This window comes from Electrona antarctica (genome assembly GCF_951216825.1).
Source record: "Electrona antarctica genome assembly, chromosome: 5".
NCBI lineage: Eukaryota > Metazoa > Chordata > Actinopteri > Myctophiformes > Myctophidae > Electrona > Electrona antarctica.
Genome location: NC_136810.1, coordinates 8,719,965 through 8,739,060, shown reverse-complemented (window position 1 = coordinate 8,739,060; position 19,096 = coordinate 8,719,965).

The following is a 19,096-nucleotide window of genomic DNA, read 5'->3' as shown; positions in this document are numbered from 1 at the left end:
GGGCCCCCGAACAAGGCCTTTGTGCAATGTTAAATGGCAGCAACATCCAAATAGGCCTGTTGAGATCTTCCAGCAATCAAAGTGTTAAAGGTGTGCAAAGTTCTAATTTGCAATTGTGGCAAAGTAATGGAAGTATATGCAGTTCTGGATGATGGTTCGGGGCGAACCATTTTGTTACACACAGTTGTCAAGCAGGTCGGATTGAGGGGTCAACCTGAAGAGTGGCGTATCAGAATCATGAGAGATCTTCAAGTTTTGCACGGGGTGGCTGTATCTTCCGAGGTATCTCCTGCCGTACAGCCAAACCAAGTCATCCTATACTACCTTGGCGGATCTTGTTAAGGATACTGTGACGCAACAAGTTGGGTCACCCTCCCCCGAGCCTACAGCCGACGAGTATCAGAAAGCTGAGTTGGCCCTGGTTAAGCAGATCCAGGATGACTGTTTCGCCAGTGAGACTACCCAACTGGTTTCGGGAAAGGCATTAGCTAACAATAGCAAACTAATCACGCTCTGTCCGGAGTTCGACAGTACTACCCAGCTCATTCGGGTAGGGGGACGACTTCGCCATAGTGAACTTTTGGACCCAGACGCGATACATCCCATCGTACTTGACCCCAAGCATGCGATTACCAAGTTGATTATCAAGGACTACGACGAGAAACTGCGTCATGCAGGACCAGAGCGAGTGTTTGCTGAAATCAGACGAAAGTATTGGATACTGAGAGGAAGAGAGGCCGTTAAACGATATCAGCGAGGTTGTACTGGGTGTCGCACTTGGCGAGGGACTCCAAACATCCCCAGGATGGCTGATTTACCTCCTGCAAGATTACGTATCCACAAACCAGCATTTTACTCTACAGGAGTAGATTGTTTCGGGCCATACTTCGTTAAAGTAGGACGCAGGAGGGAACGACGCTGGGGGATCATCTTCAAATGCATGACGACTCGTGCAGTCCACATTGATCTTCTCTGCAGTCTGGACACGGATTCTTATCTGATGGCATTAAGACGTTTCATTGCGCGTCGAGGAAAACCATTCGAAATATTGTCCGATCAAGGAACGAACTTTAAAGGAGGGGTGCGTGAGCTGGAGGAAACATTTATGACCCTTCAACCTGAAATTAAGGCACAGTTGGCCAAGCAGCAAATTAAATTTGTATTCAATCCGCCCAGCGCACCTCATTTCGGAGGTTGTTGGGAGAGGGAAATCCGATCTCTCAAGCAGGCCTTGCAAGTAACATTGGGTGCTCAAACAGTGTCAGAAGAGGTTCTGCGTACAGTTCTGGTTGAGGTGGAAGGGATTCTGAACTCCAAACCTTTAGGTTATACCTCATCGGATGTAGCTGATCCCGACCCTGTGACACCCAACATCCTCCTCATGGGGAGGCGAGATGTGTCATTACCGCAAGTTCAATATGATGAGTCAGACATGTTGGGAAGGAAAAGATGGAGACATAGTCAAATACTGGCGGATCACTTCTGGAAACATTTCTTGAGGTATTACCTACCTAACCTTCAGGTACGGCAGAAGTGGCAAAAGGAGACGACGAATATTCAGATTGGAGTTCCGGTGATGATCGTGGATCCACAGCTACCTCGGGCCCTTTGGCCTATTGGAAGGATTTCCCAGACTATTTCTGGTGCGGACGATAGGATTCGAACGGTAGAAGTGAAGGTTGGAGATCGGACCTACCTGCGACCAGTGGCTCGAGTAATCAGTCTTGCTGCCTTCAACTAACTAAATTGAATGGCTTGGGCCCACATCACCGGTGTAGCTGCTGGGGATAGCATAGCGACTGGGGCTACATCTATCTTCCGAGGTATCTCCCGCCGTACAGCCAAACCAAGTCAATAATATTGAGGGAGCATTGATCGCCAAATAGCTTGGATTGTGAGCATACACAGATCGTCAGCAGACTAATGGAGAGAGATTAACATCTTTGAGAGCCTCCCTTGCTGGATAACTACCAGGCCTGGCCTGTTAGAACCTAGCCGAAAGAAAGGACAATTGTCTGAGTCTTCTGGATGCGGTATAGATTTCAACGTGAAATCTGGGGTGGCTGTAACGAAGACTCCGACTAGGACGTTGGGCTATATGATATATGACATGTTTAGTATGACAATCCCTATATTTGGGCCCGAGCCGACCTAGTGCTGATATCGATAGATATGGTAGAACCATATATGGATAGAACCATATATGGATAGATCTAACTGGCTTAGTCATCGTGACAAGCCTGGTCGGAGAATATATACAGGGTCGGCTTCAGGGAGAAGGCAGAAGTCAAAGCATCCTGGTTTAAGTTCTAACCGGACACCACTGCGGGGGTCCTAAGCTAAGTAATCAGCAATACAGCCTAATCAGCAATACAGCCTTGAGCTATTTTATAGATACAAAACATGGACCATAGAAACTGAACCGGGATTAACGGTTTAACTGCTTGTGACGTAACGTTCCGCCAGAAGGAATCCAACCGGCAACTGCTTCTGGCGTAACGTTCCGTCTGATAAGCTTTATTATTGATATCAAACCGGATCGCTGATTTCTATTTTTTTGGTCCACTGACCATTATACAGGCTGACTAAAAAGCTGAACTATACTGTAGTATACTTTAAAAGCTGAACTATACTGTAGTATACTTTAAAAGCTGAACTATACTGTAGTATACTTTAAAAGCTGAACTATACTGTAGTATACTTTAAAAGCTGAACTATACTGTAGTATACTTTAAAAGCTGAACTATACTGTAGTATACTTTAAAAGCTGAACTATACTGTAGTCCAGGGGTTCTCAACGTTTTTGGCCGGGGACCCCCGGAAATGCTTTGGCAATGTCTCGGGACCCCCGTCCCACCCCCTCCCGACCCCCAATATAAATGTACTGCTACAATAACCTTAATAATAGAGACAATACACCATAAATAAATACTGAAACCAGATATAATCATTAGGGAAGGTGTATGCATGTACTATGTGTACTATATGTAAACTCTTCATTTCCACTTTCCAGCCATTCAGTTGCAAAAAAAACAAAAATCATTTTCCCACGGGTTGAGAACCCCTGCTGTAGTATACTTTAAGGTCGCATTGACTGGCATCACAAGTTCAGAACCACTGCTTTAGTTTATACTAAGCTCCACTAGCTTGACATATGGACACACACACACACACACACACACACACACACACACACACACACACACACACGCGCACACACTTACTATACTTTTACAAACTACTGTGAGAACAGAAGTAGTATTCAACATGCCCACACACCTCCTTTCCTTCAAACCCATCCTGCATGACCTTGATGATGACCTTGATCATGTGAGCCTGCATGGCATCATCAGTCTGTGATCTCCAGCTCTCACTAGTTAGAGAACCTTCAGCCTCTGCTGACAGCATGGGAATCGTTTGGATTGCTACCCTCAGGTTGCCTTCAATTTCTTGACGATTCTCTCCATCAGACAGTTGACGGTCAAATACAAAGAAGGCTTGTGCCCCATAAAGGATACCAGTTACAACATGTGTTGCTATGCCAGAGTCAAAAACATCTGGGTGTGCCACATTGTCTCTTCCGAGAAGATTCATCGACTTATTGTTCAAACCTTGTGGTAGCTTTGTAATTGAATGTTACTCTAGCCTGATAATCAGTGAGATATTTGGCAGAGCCAGCAACCTCTACCAGTCCACCCAAGAAACTGGCTTTCAAGGACATTCCAACATTCAGTGATGAGGTTTTGTCCTCAATCGACTCAGATGCAACAATGTCAAATTCAGTGTTGTGTTGTTGTTTTGTTCTTGTTCCCCTTTCCAGATCTTCAGAATTCCACAACGTAAAGCCTGTAATTGAAGGAAAAAGAAGCTCAAGTTAGTGCCTTAATGCCACTATCATTGATAGTTGTGATTTATTTCACAATGTTTGGTAAATATTATTATTTGGCCCAAAGCATTGGAATTCACCCTCCTGCAGATAATAGGCTGTATTGTGACATACAACCAATGTGATCATTAACGCCTTACACCGTAGTACTAAATACTAGTTGAGTGGCGTCCCTCAGGGGTCTATACTAGGTCCCCCTCCTATCCCTCTGTAAGTCAATAGGTAGAACACAGGACTATTACTGTGTGTGTGTGTGTGTGTGTGTGTGTGTGTGTGTGTGTGTGTGTGTGTGTGTGTGTGTGTGTGTGTGTGTGTGTGTGTGTGTGTGTGTGTGTGTGTGTGTGTCAGACAGAGGCCAATCTCTGGCCTTGCAGAGATAGCCTTTTCAATCTCACTGTAATATTTGACTTAGGTTTAAGGTCCATTCTACAAACTCATAATCCATCACAATGTGGCGAATTGTGAGCTTGTAGATCAGTAATTATTTGCTATTTTTTAGATAGGATGTAGGGCATTCATTTACAAAATAAGCAGCTCTGTGAGATTGTAGATTCTCTAGTTGCAATTGCAAAGAATCTTTGACAAACAAAATAGAAAGTTTGGGAATAAACAATACAAATCTCGTATGGTGGTCGCCAGCACAACATATTTTCAGTTGAAATATGGAGACGCAAGGTTTCTGCTCGACAGCAAAGATATGAAAAGAAGCAGGTGGAGGGCTGTGTGTGGGAAGGAGAAAGATGAGACGTGAGAAGAAGGCATGGAGGGCAGAAGGGGAGGGGGTGAAAGATGGTGGGAGGTGGGGTCTGGGAGGCCTGTTGTGCACCCATCAGTGATGGAAGAAGTACTTGTATTGTGGCGACCGAGGGTCGCAGTTAACTATGGAACCCGTCAGTTAGTGTGCCGGCTGGTGCCCAGGTCTCGTGACATCATGTGACAACATCATGTGGAGACCCTGATGTCATAGTAAATGTGACCTGCTGTCTCAGTTAAGCCCATATATGGAGATCCCTCATGTTATCACTATTGGCCAGCAACTCTACATCTGACCTCAAACCTCAAACCCTTATATCTCCATACTGTATATGGATATATTTCAGAACCTGTTCTGACATTCATATGTCGCCCAGCAGTCTGCCATCAACGAGGCGGATGCGTGCACGCGACCACGCTCTGCTTCTAGCCCTGAGGTGTCTTACTGGTAACATAGTAGTATGTTTTACTTAACTCATTTTCTGCCATTGGACGAGTATTATTAAAAGTCACAGATTGCCTAGGACGACATTGAACGAGTTATTAGTTCATAATGCATTCAGCATCGCTAGTATTATTTTATTATTTCTTATTTTTACCGGTTCTTGGCGTCTCCGTCGCGTTGTGACGTCATTGAATATTTTCCCTCCATTCATACTATCTTTAGTGCCAATCTTTAGCAACGGTTTTCACGGAATTGAAGCTCAGATTCAGGTGACCATCGATCTATGTTTTAAAGTGCTCAATTAAAAATTCCCGCGACCGAGGTACTATATCAGTGCTTCTGATGAAAGCGAAAGTATCTATACCGGCTGCACCGGAAATTATTCATCGTTACTTCCGGTTCACCAAATCAGCTGGTGGTTCTTCAAAATAAGGGCTTACGGCTGAAAAGCGCGGTGCGGAAGCGACTAAACTTGACCTTAAACGTGGCGCTTAAAGAGTTTTAAGTAAAAGTATCAATACTGAAATGTATAAATACTAATAGAAATTAAAATAGCAGATCTACAAGCTCACAACACGTCAAATCGAGACACATTGTGAGCTTGTAGATGTGCTATTTTCAAATGTCTAGGAAAAAATATATAGGGCTGAAGTGATTAGTATTGTAAAAATAATCCAAATCTACGAAGTAACTATAGTAACCTATAATTTCCTATAATTGTAGTAGAGTAAACGTACAATATTCTCCCTCTGATATGTACAGTAGTAGGGTAGAAGTGAAGGTACTGAAAATTGTAAATCCTGAAGAAAGAATACATCAAAGTGGTGGTTAGTAGTGGTTAATTTATGTGACCTATAAATGTTGCTGCATGTGTGTCCTCAATAATTAATTCCTGTCACTACATCTGCTGCCTGCCACCATGCATGCTATGGAGTAAAATGTAAAATTGTAGTCTACTCCATAAACATCTAAAATGCATTGTCTTTGTGAAGCCCAACACACACCGTCTATGAAGCCGGTGCGCAGCGACGCGGCACAGTATTGCCGCGCGTCATAGCCGCACAGCAACACCCACAGGACGCGGCGCGCTACCGCGCGGCTGGCCAGCCACGCCCACGGATTCCCGGATGGAGGCCGCGCGGCAACGCCTGGAAAATAGAACAGCGGCGTATCGGAGCCTCAGGCGAGGTGTGAACGCGCGTCTGACGCCGCCGGTGTGGGATAGGTTCATTGAAAATAACGGAGGCAGCTGTTTTTGACGCGCGGCGTTCACAGACGGTGTGTGTTGGGCTTTAGGTGGAAGCCTCATATGTCCAAAACTGTTACTTTTCAGGATTCAAATTCAAAAGTAGCAAAAGTAGCAGATCCACAAGTTTGAAATGTGTTGCTTCGCGCTGTTTCGAGCTTGTAGATCTGCTTTTGATTGCGAACGCAGTGAGCATTTACTATGAGACCCAGCAGATCACGTCTGTGTGTGTGTGTGTCTGTGTGTGTGTGTGTCACGCTGTAACACCACCCGCCCACCACCAGAGGGCGCAGCTGTATCACACAAACACACACACACACATGCACGCACGCACGCACACACACACACACACACACACACACACACACACACGCACGCACGCACGCACGCACGCACGCACGCACGCACGCACACAAAAATCTTAACTTAAAAAAAAACTTAACTTAAAAAAAAACTTAACTTAAAAAAAACTTAAAACGGAAAAACGCACACACACAAAAAACTTAACTTAAAAAAAAACTTACCTTAAAAAAAAACTTAACTTAAAAAAAACTTAAAACGGAAAAACGCACACACACAAAAAACTTAACTTAAAAAAAACTTAAAACGGAAAAACGCACACACACAAAAAACTTAACTTAAAAAAAAACTTAACTTAAAAAAAAACTGAACTTAAAAAAATACTTAAAAAGGAAAAACGCACACACAAAAAACTTAACTTAAAACAAAACTTAACTTAAAAAAAAACTTAAAGAAAAAACTTTAAAAAAAAAACCTAAAAAAGAAACACGCACGCACGCACACATACACACACTAAAAAAATAACTTGAAAAAACATTTAATTTAAAAAAACGTAACTTAAAAAAAACCTTAAAAAGTACGTAATTTATTCTAATTGTTGTTATTGCAATTTACGAGCTGCGTTCGCTTCCCGCGTTTGCGCGTCTTACTTGTGGTAATAGGGTACATGAGTAGGGCGTTAATGTGTAAGTGTTTTTTTCCCCCTACAGCAACTATATACAGTATGTACATAGGTGTACGCACAATCATGCGCGAGCACGCACGCATGCACACACGCACACCTCAAGTTCACAGTGGTTATCGCTGGGCCGGGGCCCGGGGATGACTCAAGCTGTGTGCCAACAAGGATCAAACCAACCTTGCCATTATACTAATGGCAATACTAATGGCGACTGTGGCTCAGGAGGTAGAGCAGGTCGTCCAATGATCGGCGGTTCGAATCCCGGCTCCTCCTGTCTACATGTCGAAGTGTACTTGGGCAAGACACTGAACCCCAAATTGCTCCCGATGTGCTGGTTGGTACCTTGCATGGCTTCCGCCGCAATCGGTGTATGAATGGGTGAGTGTAATGCACAATCTATGTAAAGCGCCTTGGATAAAGGCGCTATATAAATGCACCATTTACCATTTACTAACACACTATCAGACAACCACCATTTTTCTATTTTCTATTTGGCGGAAAATCTGTCTGCATGGTCTAAGAAAATCTGGATAATGGCACTCCTTGGGGGACAGGCCCTTGAGTTGGAAGCATGCTGTGCTTTATAATCTGGAGGATAGAGAGAGAGAGAGAGAGAGATTCAGACATTCAGACATTTATATAATACTGTAAGATAGTACATAATGATATAATATGAGTATTATAGTATTATTATTATAGTATTATATGAGTATAACAATAATATTTCATTGTTTAAAATGGTATATTATGTTAAAATTATACATAATGGTATAGCAGTCACAATCCGTAATTACAGTCCATGGAAACCTGCGGAATGGCGGAGACAAAATCTCCGGGGAGCATGTCCCTGGATGTTATTGGGCTTACTGGAGCATGAGTACATGGTGTTAATTATACATGGGCAACTGGCGGCCTGGGCGCCACCTTCACCTAATGCAGCCCGCACGTTAATATTGGAATACTGATATAGTATTGATTTCAGCTGTTACAATTACAAACATGCATGACCCGCTTTAATTCCTTCAGTCTTAGTAGCTTAATCACTATAGTAATAAAATGTTATTGTCCAATGATTTGTATGTCAAAGTTATGTTCATATGTTATATTAGCTCTATGTTATAAATTAAATAAAAAATATTCAACATTTCAGGATTCCAATTACAAAATAGCAAAAAAGAATCCAGGATAAATAAAATAATGATAATAGCCAATCTACAAGCTCAAAACGCATCACACTGCAATGTGTTTTGAGCTTGTAGATCGGATATTTTTGTTACTTTTGTGTGAAGTATGCATTGATTAGTTAAAATAAAGAGATGAGACGTTTCTGACAGAATATGTAATGTGGCCCTCTGAGTGTGGAAATATAGTAGCCCAGTCCCCCAGCAATATGAGCCTATTGTCTAGACCCTTTATTCTAAAGAAAAGGTTTTTGATTGTGTTTTAAATATATTGAGTGTTTATTTGTATCACAGACAAAACTGGGAGAAGGTTCCACAGTTGATGATTGATGTACAAATTGACCTATTCTAATCTCTAGATATTTTTTGGAACCAAGCTTTTTGCATACTGTAAGCATGTTTATAAGGCACAGTGAGCTCTTTAACAACAATTCTGTCAGTCTGACAATTGAGAGCTGTGGGGAGGAGAATTTGAAATTACATCCTGTTCTATATCCCCTTGTATCTCAAACACATTTTGTATTTATTGTGATAACTGTTTTGGCGACTGTGGCTCAAGAGGTAGAGCAGGTCGTCCAATTATCCATGGGTCGGCGGTTCGAATCCCAGCTCCTCCTGTCTACATGTCGAAGTGTCCTTGGGCAAGACACTGAACCCCAAATTGCTCCCGATGTGCTGGTTGGTTGGTACCTTGCATGGCTTCCACCGCAATCGGTGTATGAATGTGTGTGTGAATGGGTGAATGTAATGCACAATCTATGTAAAGCGCCATGGATAAAGGCGCTATATAAATGCACCATTTACCATTTAGTGGTGTTATATCAGCTTGGTTGTTTAGATATAGTATATATTTCATTCAGTATATTCAGCCAGCTTGGTTGGTTCCATACCTTTAAGCAAGTCCTTGGACTGCAATGACTTACTTTAAAAGCTATGGAACCATTTCCTTGAGAGTAATTTCAAGACCAAGTAATCTCCCCGTGCTTCACCTTTGGCTGGTGACCCTAACAGGAAAATAATACTCCAGGCAAACACAAGGCATTTCTTGTAGACGGGAAAATGAACTCCCTCCGATGTACTGATATCGGTCGTCGCTGTGGGTGGAAGGAAACCTCCTATATGTCCAAATGTTGCTTTGCGTGTGGGGGTACAGTCGGTTTTTTGCTGCTGGTCAGATTGGGGCCTCTAGGTTTCCCTAGGTACCTCTAGGTAACTATTCTTAGCCACACCCCTTGTCCAACCCCCAGATTCTTAGCCACACCCCTAGATTTATTCAATGTGCAGTGTGGCCATTAAGCCACAGGGTGGCGTTTTCAAACTAGTGAGCACTGAAAGCAGGGGATTTTCTTTGTGCATGCTCATTTTCCCTGAAGTCAGTCTTCAATTAGATTTTATTTCAGAAGGTCCTACAAATCTACAAAGTAACTAAAGTTTTCAAATAAATGTAGTGGAGTAAAAGTACAATATTTGCCTCTGAGATGTAGTGGAGTAGAAGTAAAAATAACAACTTCAGCCCTACACAATTTCGCCATTTTAAAATAGCCGATCTACAAGCTCACAATCTGCAGCGGCCCATGGTGGGAGGCATTATTCGCGTATTATTTGCGTATTAATATTCGCGTATTATTCACGTATTCGCATATTATACGCGTATTATTCACGTATTATTCGTGTATTCGCGTATTATTCGCGTATTATTGGTGGAGACACATGCTGGAACTTTTTACTTTGAAATGTTTTGTAGTTTCTGAGTTATTTACCTTAAATGCCCAATGCATTCTCTATGGCAATAGCACAAACTTTGGCATGCTACTATCTATTCCTACGATAGATTTTATTTTTGTATCCTTTATTGCCTATTACATTATAATATTTTTAAACATGACACCATATCATATACTAAGGTAAATTGAAATTAAAAGGTTGAGAATCACTCAGTTAAACTGTATACTGTAAATCCCTAAAAATGCAGTGCAAATTACTTGGTTACATTTCAATTTGCAAGCTGGAATGTATAGTTGCTCTGGCCTCTGTCCTACTGCCACCCACTGTCCATTTACTGTATTATTGTGTGTGTGTGTGTGTGTGTGTGTGTGTGTGTGTGTGTGTGTGTGTGTGTGTGTGTGTGTGTGCGTGTGTGCGTGCGTGCGTGCGTGGGTGGTTGTGGTTGTGGTTGTATGGGTGAACCAGAGCAGCAATAGGGTGTGTTAAGGATTCTAATCATTCTATAACCTGGCGAGCGGCCACCATCTCCCATGGGAGATGTTGGCTACTCTACCTGCATCCAGGCCCCATTAACCCCCATTCAGCCTTCCAGCAAATAGACCACACCGCTCCAGGAAAATTTCACGGCTGGTTTAACACCTATCCGACTGTGGAGCATGCATCGCTGCCTGGCAACGAGCACTTAGGTGTGTGTGTGTGTGTGTGTGTGTGTGTGTGTGTGTGTGTGTGTGTGTGTGTGTGTGTGTGTGTGTGTGTGTGTGTGTGTGTGTGTGTGTGTGTGTGTGTGTGTGTGTGTGTGTGTGTGTGTGTGTGTGTGTGTGTGTGTGTGTGTGTGTGTGTGTGTGTGTGTTTAGATTTTATAAGAGCAGAACAACACAAATCTGTTGGCTCATTTATGAGCGTGTAATATTATTGGTGTGGTCATAAACTAAAATAAGAGCATATTCTAAATGTCATATTGAATGCCATATTCTGAATTCAAATGCAGCTTTTATATGACACATTTCTTACTGCAGGACAATTCATTATTAACAGGCATTAAAAAAAACCACAGGATATCGGATTTAATTCCTTCGCTACTATAGTACGGTCTGCTTTTTATGTTTGTTTTTTGTATCTGTATTTGTCAGATTTAAGATCTGCTATTTTCGGCAGATGTTCACCTCAGAAAAGGGGTGCTAGGATTCAAGTGGTTAATGTAAAAAAATAAATACATAAATGGCGCCCCCCCTACAGTGTCTCTGAGGACCCCCTAGGGGTCATGGACACCATGAAGACCCCTGAACTAGAGGGTAAACACTCCAGGGTCAGGGTAAAATCTGCTCTAAGCTTACATGTGTTGCCACCTTCAGCTGCAGTATATTTGTTCAGTGGTGTGATGCTGCATGGCAGTCAGCCATCTCTCTGGGGATAACTCCTACCACACTTGAAGATTTTTTTACGCGATTTAACTAATCTGGCATTTCTACTTCCAGAGAAAATAATCCACAAGAAACTTTAATCATTTAATTGCCATGTCCCTTAGTTGTGGGCAACATGTCTTGTGGGCAACATGTCGGAAAAAATCATTCCTCTCACACAATTATTGATAGCATTACATTAAAATAAATGATGATAATTGATCATTTTACTGATGTGTTGGCATAGAGTGGACAGACATATAGATAGATACCTTTATGATTCATAATACTGACCATGATACGGACATGCATGAGTGCATGACCATGACACTGAAATGCAGTGTTTAGGAAGCTACTTTGAAAGCATATTGTAGTTGTAAGTCCTCTTTTAAATTCCTTCAAATGTTCCGATCCAGAATATGGAGCCTATACATATTCTACATTAACATTAAGGAGAAGCACGACATGGGCGGCTGTGACTCAGGAGGTAGAGACAATTCTAATCCCGACTCCTCCTGTCCACATGTCGAAGTGTCCTGGCCCAGGACTCCTGGGGCAAGACACTGAACCCTACATTGCCTCCAATTAGTTGGTCTGTGTGAGCTTGGGAAGTGAGGACGCTGGGGTCAACTGTTCGCCGCTTCACCTCCCAATGTATGAATGAATGAACCATTGTAAAGCGCTTTGAGCACTTGGAAACTGCTCTATAAAAATACAATTCATTCTTATTATTATTATTATTATATTAGACTACTTTCTATCAGTATTTGTAGTGATAAAATAACAATGAAGTAAGTCTGTAAAGTTGTCAATCTAGCAGTAAACATTCATGCACCTGGATTTGCAAAACTGCTGACTTGCTGAGGCAGGTCTTTCATGATTTACTATAGTATAATTTTCATAGTTTTTTTAATCGTCGAAAATCATGAAAAACAGAGTGTGACTATACTCACATAGACACTGAGTATTTTACAGTGTACAGATTGGGTCACAGATCAAAGAAATAAAGAAAAAAACACATTCGCCAAATGGGAGTCTATGACTTAAATCATATCAAACTTGAGAAATGTAAAAGATGGAGAATGACTGCTGTACAATGATCCCTGCACATGAACAGGTTGTCAGAATAATGTATACAGGCTGTTTGTGAAGTGCTGACGTGCTGGGTCTCTTCCTGCTGGAGTGGAGGCGGTTGCCCTGCCAACGCAACGGATGGACAAAGCAGTAGATGCATGCAGGGAGGAGGACAAGTGAGAAAGAGAATATGTAACACTATTGAGGAGAGAGAGAGAGAGAGAGAGAGAGAGAGAGAGAGAGAGAGAGAGAGAGAGAGAGAGAGAGAGAGAGAGAGAGAGAGAGAGAGAGAGAGAGAGAGAGAGAGAGAGAGAGAGAGAGAGAGAGAGAGAGAGAGAGAGAGAGAGAGAGAGAGAGAGAGAGAGAGAGAGAGAGAGAGAGAGAGAGAGATGGCGGTGCACACAGTTGCTGCGACTCAGTGCTCTCCCGGTCGGTGCTTTGTATGGCTTTTTGTGTACTTGTTGTTGTTTGTCCTGTGTACTCTTTGTGGAGCATACAACACCTATAGCCAGCAGGATATCCTTAGGATAGGAGTTTGCCACAAGCGGAATGTTACAGCCGAGTTTCACCGCTTACACAACACACCGGCGGACATCGCAAGGAACCCCGGAAGGCGTTGCGGAGAGAGGAAGCAGAAGTGAGGCTGCAGGGCTGGCGGGCTAGCCAGGCTACGGAGGCAGCCACTCAAACCACCGCTTCCCAGCATATTTCTCACTAACGCCAGATCCCTCGCTAATAAGATGGTTGAACTGAGGCTATACAGACTTCAGCTAATAAAACCGTGAAGGACTGCTGTATCCTGTTGGTCAAGGAGATTCATTCATTCATTCATACCGGACTCTGCTATCGAGCTGACAGGCTACACCGCACAACGTCATGACAGGACTGAGAACTCAGGTAAGAGCAAAGGAGGGGGGCTCTGTATGTACATATAAATAACAACTGGTGTACAAATACAGTGACTTTCTACCCGAACCTGGAGTATGTGACTGTTAAATGCAGACCCCTCTATCTCCCGAGAGAGTTTACTGTTGTCATGACAACTGCTGTTTACATGCCTCCGGATGCTAATGCTAATCAGGCATTTACATGGGAGCATTAGCAGCCAGTTGAGCAGATATCCTGACGCGGTGCACATCGTAGCAGGGGACTTCAATCATGCAGATTTGAAAGCAGCACTCCCAAAATTCCACCAGCATGTTAAATGCACTACGAGAGGAGCTAACACGCCGGACAAGGTCTACTCCAACATCAAGCTCGGCTACAGGGCAAAACAACTACCGCACCTGGGAAAGTCTGACCATTAATTAATGCTTTTAATACCGGCATATGCCCCCCTCAGGAAAACGGCTCCCACCACCACAAAAACTGTTAAAACCTGGCCTGATGATGCCTCTGAGCAGCTGCAGGACTACTTCGACAGGACCAACTGGGACATTTTTGAACACCAGGACCTGGATGTGTTCACAGACAGTGTTCTGTGCTATATCAAGAAGACAATGTCACAGTGGACAAACACATCCGGGTCTACCCCAACCAGAAGCCCTGGATGACCCGGGAGGTCCAGCGGCTGCTGAAGGAGAGGAACACCGCCTTCAGGTCTGAGGGTAGGGCTGACTACAGCACAGCCCGTACTAACCTAAAGAGAGGCATCAGAAAGGCCAAGGCTGACTACAAGAGGAGGATTGAGGACCAGCTGGACAGCAACAACAGCAGGTAGGTGTGGCAGGGAGTCCAGCATCTCACCAACTACAGGACTACCGTCGGAGCTGTTGAAGGTGACGTCTCGTTGGCAGAGGAGCTAAACACCTTCTTTGCCCGCTTCGAGGCAGAGCCACCGGAGGCAGCCACGTCATACCCCACGGTCCACAGCAGCTTCACCTTCACAGTTGAAGAGCATGAGGTGAGGCGCACGCTGCGGGTCATCAACCAGAGGAAGGCTGCGGGTCCTGATGGCGTCACTGGACGTGTACTGAAGGACTGCGCGGACCAGCTGGCTGGGGTCTTCACCAGGATTTTCAACCAGTCCCTCTCCCAGTCCACTGACCCACTCTGTCTAAAATCCTCCACCATAGTCCCCCTGCCCAAGAAACGCCACATCTCCAGTCTAAACTACTACCGACCGCACTCACTCCAGTGGTGATGAAGTGCTTTGAGAAGCTGGTCCGGGGTCACATCACATCACTCCTGCCCTGTGGCTTTGACCCCCACCAGTTCGCTTACAGGGCTAATAGATCCACAGAGGACGCCGTAGCCACAGCCCTCCATGCTGCACTGTCCCACCTGGAGCAGCCGGGGAGCTATGTGTGGATGCTCTTTGTGGATTTTAGCTCTGCATTCAACACCATCCTCTCCCACAGACTGGTGGACATACTGGGGGAACTGGGTTTTCCACACAACACCTGCATGTGGATTAAGAGCTTTTTGTCTGGTCGCAGCCAGAGGGTGAGTGTGGGCGATCACACATCCACATCCCTCAGCAATCAATCCTCCCCACAGGGCTGTGTACTACACCCTCTACACACACAAATGCACCCCCGCCCACTGCAGCAACACCATGTTTGCGGATGACACCACAGTAGTAGGGCTCATCTCCAAGGGGGATGAGTCCGCCTACAGGGATGAGGTGGTGCAGTTGACAGACTGGTGCAGAGAAAACAACCTGCTCTTGAACACATCTAAGACCCAGGAACTTCTAAGCCACCGGGCCAGATGGGCTCAAGGGAAGGGTCCTGAAAGAATGTACCATCCAATTGGGACCCATATTTACCCAACTATTCCAAATGTTTCTCAATATCAGCTTTGTCCCCCAGGCCTGGAAAACGGCAACCATTGTCCCTGTGCCAAAACAGGCACGTGCAAAAGTGCCAAATGATTTTAGACCGATCGTTTCCAGTGGTTTGGGAATCTCTCAGTTAGAGATAAAAACAAACTCACCCAGGTAGTCAACCAGGCAAGTAAGATCATTGGAGACAAACAATTGCAACTTCAGGACATATACAACCGCTCCATAACCAAAAAAGCAATTCAGATTTACAATGATTCTACCCACCCTCTTCGCTCTGAATTTGACTTGTTGCCATCGGGCAGGAGGCTTAGGGCAAAACTAGCTAAAAATAAGGGTTACAAAACTTTGTTTGTGCCAACTGCTGTGGACATTTTAAATAAGAAAATGTTTAGTTCACCTAACACCCACTGTTCATGATCACTGTGTTTATGTGAATGCATTTTATATAGTATTTTAATGCATCTGTGTATTTTATGTAATGTTTTATTGTTGTAACTGACTGCCGGTGTGCCAAAGACAAATTAACATTTTATGTAAATTGAATGGACAATAAAGTTTTCCATATCCTTATCCTTTCAGACTGTCATTCTTGTTCTCCATACATCCGGCCAGCTCGTTGGTGCTTTGCGCTCCTGCATCTTTCTTGAGTACATCCACGTATGTTAATGTGGGACGTCCTCGTGACCGCTGCCCATGTGTTGGTTCCCACAGCACTACTTTGCTGGCTGGCAGCTCTTGGTGTCTTTGGCAGTGTCCTGCTAGTCTCATTCTCCTGGCTGCTAATTCCAGGCTCACCCTTGGCATTCCATCATACAGATTTGTGTTGGTAACATGTCTTCATACAGTTCTTAAGACAAGTACTCATATCACTCACTCGTATGTGTTTTATTTTTTATTTTTCTTACTATAGAGTGTGCTGACCATATAAGGATCTCCTCCCTATCCCCAGTTAAGGGGTCAAACACTATTTTCGATTTGGGTTTCGGGCTAGCTCGCCTTCATCCAATCAGGATAGAGTGGGGCCTTAATCCTCCAATCATGATGATGGGGTGGGCCTTGGTGCACGTGCTGTTGGCCTGTTGCGCGCCCCCACTGTACAATGCGCACAATGCACATCTTGTTTACAACATGGCGGAGCAGCTCGAATAACAAGTGAGTTAAGTAAAAAGAATAAAGAAGTAGTCAAGGGAAGAAAGCTGCTAGTGAAGAGCACTGAAGACAGAGATGAAGTCTGCCTTTAAAGGAGCATTCAGTGATTTGGGTGATTTGGAAAAAACCCTGGTCCACCCTGGTAACAAGATGTGCTCATGCACACGCTTTACAGTGAGGGAAGTACAACAGACCAACAGCACGTGCACCAAGGCCCGCCCCACTCGATCATGATTGGAGGAAGGCCCCTCTCATCCTGATTGGATGAAGGCTTTGCCACCCAAAGCCCAAACCGAAACTAGGGTTTTTTGACCCCAGGGGCTCACTGGGGACAGGGAGGAACTCCTTATATGGTCAGCACACTTTATAGTAGGGAGGATTATCCAAAAAATACGAAAAAATAAGTGATATTTGAATTAAGTGAAATCACTGAATATACCTTTAAAGAAGAGAACATTGTACGTGCTGCAATCAAGCTGTGGTGTTGCCATGAATTCCCCCTGTGCGCTGCTGAATGAGCCAGATGCCAGAGGGGACAATCACCATGGCCACCGATTTGTGAAGGGCGGGTCCCGCTGGTTGTAATCTCTACAACCAGCGGGACTGTTTACGCACGGTAAGTCAACTTTGCTATATCATTGTAGCTGTTGCAAACTTCTCATATCTACAACGGGAGAGTATACCGTGGATTCATCGCTGAAGCTTTTGGACAGTACCTGCCATATTTTTGCTTTGTGATTCTTCACATTTTGTTGTAATATTCATTTGAAGCTATCCATACAGTATAATAACCATTCATGATGAGCAATGTACATTTCACTACTTGGAACAGGTATGCCTATACAAATGTATGTATGTATGTATGTATGTATGTACAGTATGTATGTATGTATGTATGTATGTATGTATGTAGTGTATGTAGTGTATGTAGTGTATGTATGTATGTATGTATGCCTAGGCTATATGAATATAATACAAAAGGACCATCCCGGACCAAGGACCAAAGGCATGGCTCCCCCATATCTTGCAAGCATGATTGAACACTACAAACCCTCCCGCGCACTCAGATCAGCCAACGCAGGAAAGCTGGAAGTACCCTCACTAAAAACACCGGGACAACGCTCCACACGTCCCAAACTCTTCTCCCTTCTGGCCCCAAAACTGTGGAATGCACTCCCCGTTGCAATCAGAACTGCAGCATCACTCCCGATCTTCTGCCGTAGTCTGAAGACCCACCTTTTCAGACTCCATCATGGCCCATAGCACTTATCCTACCCCCTTAGATAGCACTTTTTAGACTTAGATAGCATTTGAAACAGACTTATAGCATGTCATGTAGACAGCACAATAATTGCATTGTATATAGTCATAGCACATCATAGTACATATGTATAGCATAGTATAGTATATATGTATAGTTAATATGTATAGTGTCATTATATAGATATGTTCTAGTTACGTTCTTAGCTTACGCATGTTTCTTGATAAATGCATTTTATATATGTGATGTATTCCTGCCTAATGTAAATCGCTCTGGATTAAGAGCGTCTGCTAAATGCCTAAATTGTAAATTGTTATATGGAGCAGGCAAAGGGAATTGGTTGGTTGGTTCACTTGGTTGGTGAAATTAATTGATATCAGAGCAAAAACTATTTAACCTAACACACCAATGAATGCATAGGCTAGCCTATAAGTGTTGTTATTGAATCACAATGGCATGGCCCCAATACGTTATAATACCCATGTATGCATTTCCACTTTCTGTATCTCAGCCTGTGAGCATTCACCTTTAGCCAGAGTTTTAGAACATTTTAGTGGGGACTGGGGCACCACGGGAGTAGAGTGTGATTTTGCGATTATGCAACATTTACCCTAAAAAATAATAAATGAAAAACAAAACACGTCAACTCAATTCCATTATAACACTGTAGGGCAGACCTTTTTTTTTTTCATTTCATCAGCGTGCCTCTATGGATCGAGTCAAATGCCTTTTTGAGGTTGATAAAAGCACAACACAGAAGTCAGGTTGTAACCTCCTTGATGATTCTCCCTCGGGCCAAGATCTGGGCCACAGTAGTTCTGCCCTCTCGAAAGTCTTTTTGGTTCTCCCTCAGGTGAGGGTCGATGGCATGCCATATCCGGTTCAGGATCATATATGTAGACCAGGGCTGGACAACTTTGACGATGGAGAGGGCCACTATATTTCCACACTCACTCCCTAGGGCCACATATTACGGTCGTAGCAAAAATAGCCGATCTACAAGCTCAAAACGCGTCGCGCTGCGACACGTTTTGAGCTTGTAGATCGGCTATTTTTGCTACATTCGAATTTAAATCTATTTTTTAAATGCTATTTTTTTATTGGAATCCTGAAAATTAACATTTTTATGTCATTTCAAATGCCTTTAATTATGACTTGTGTTGAGCATTGAGCTACTAATTTAGACTGAAGTAATTAAAGCGGGTC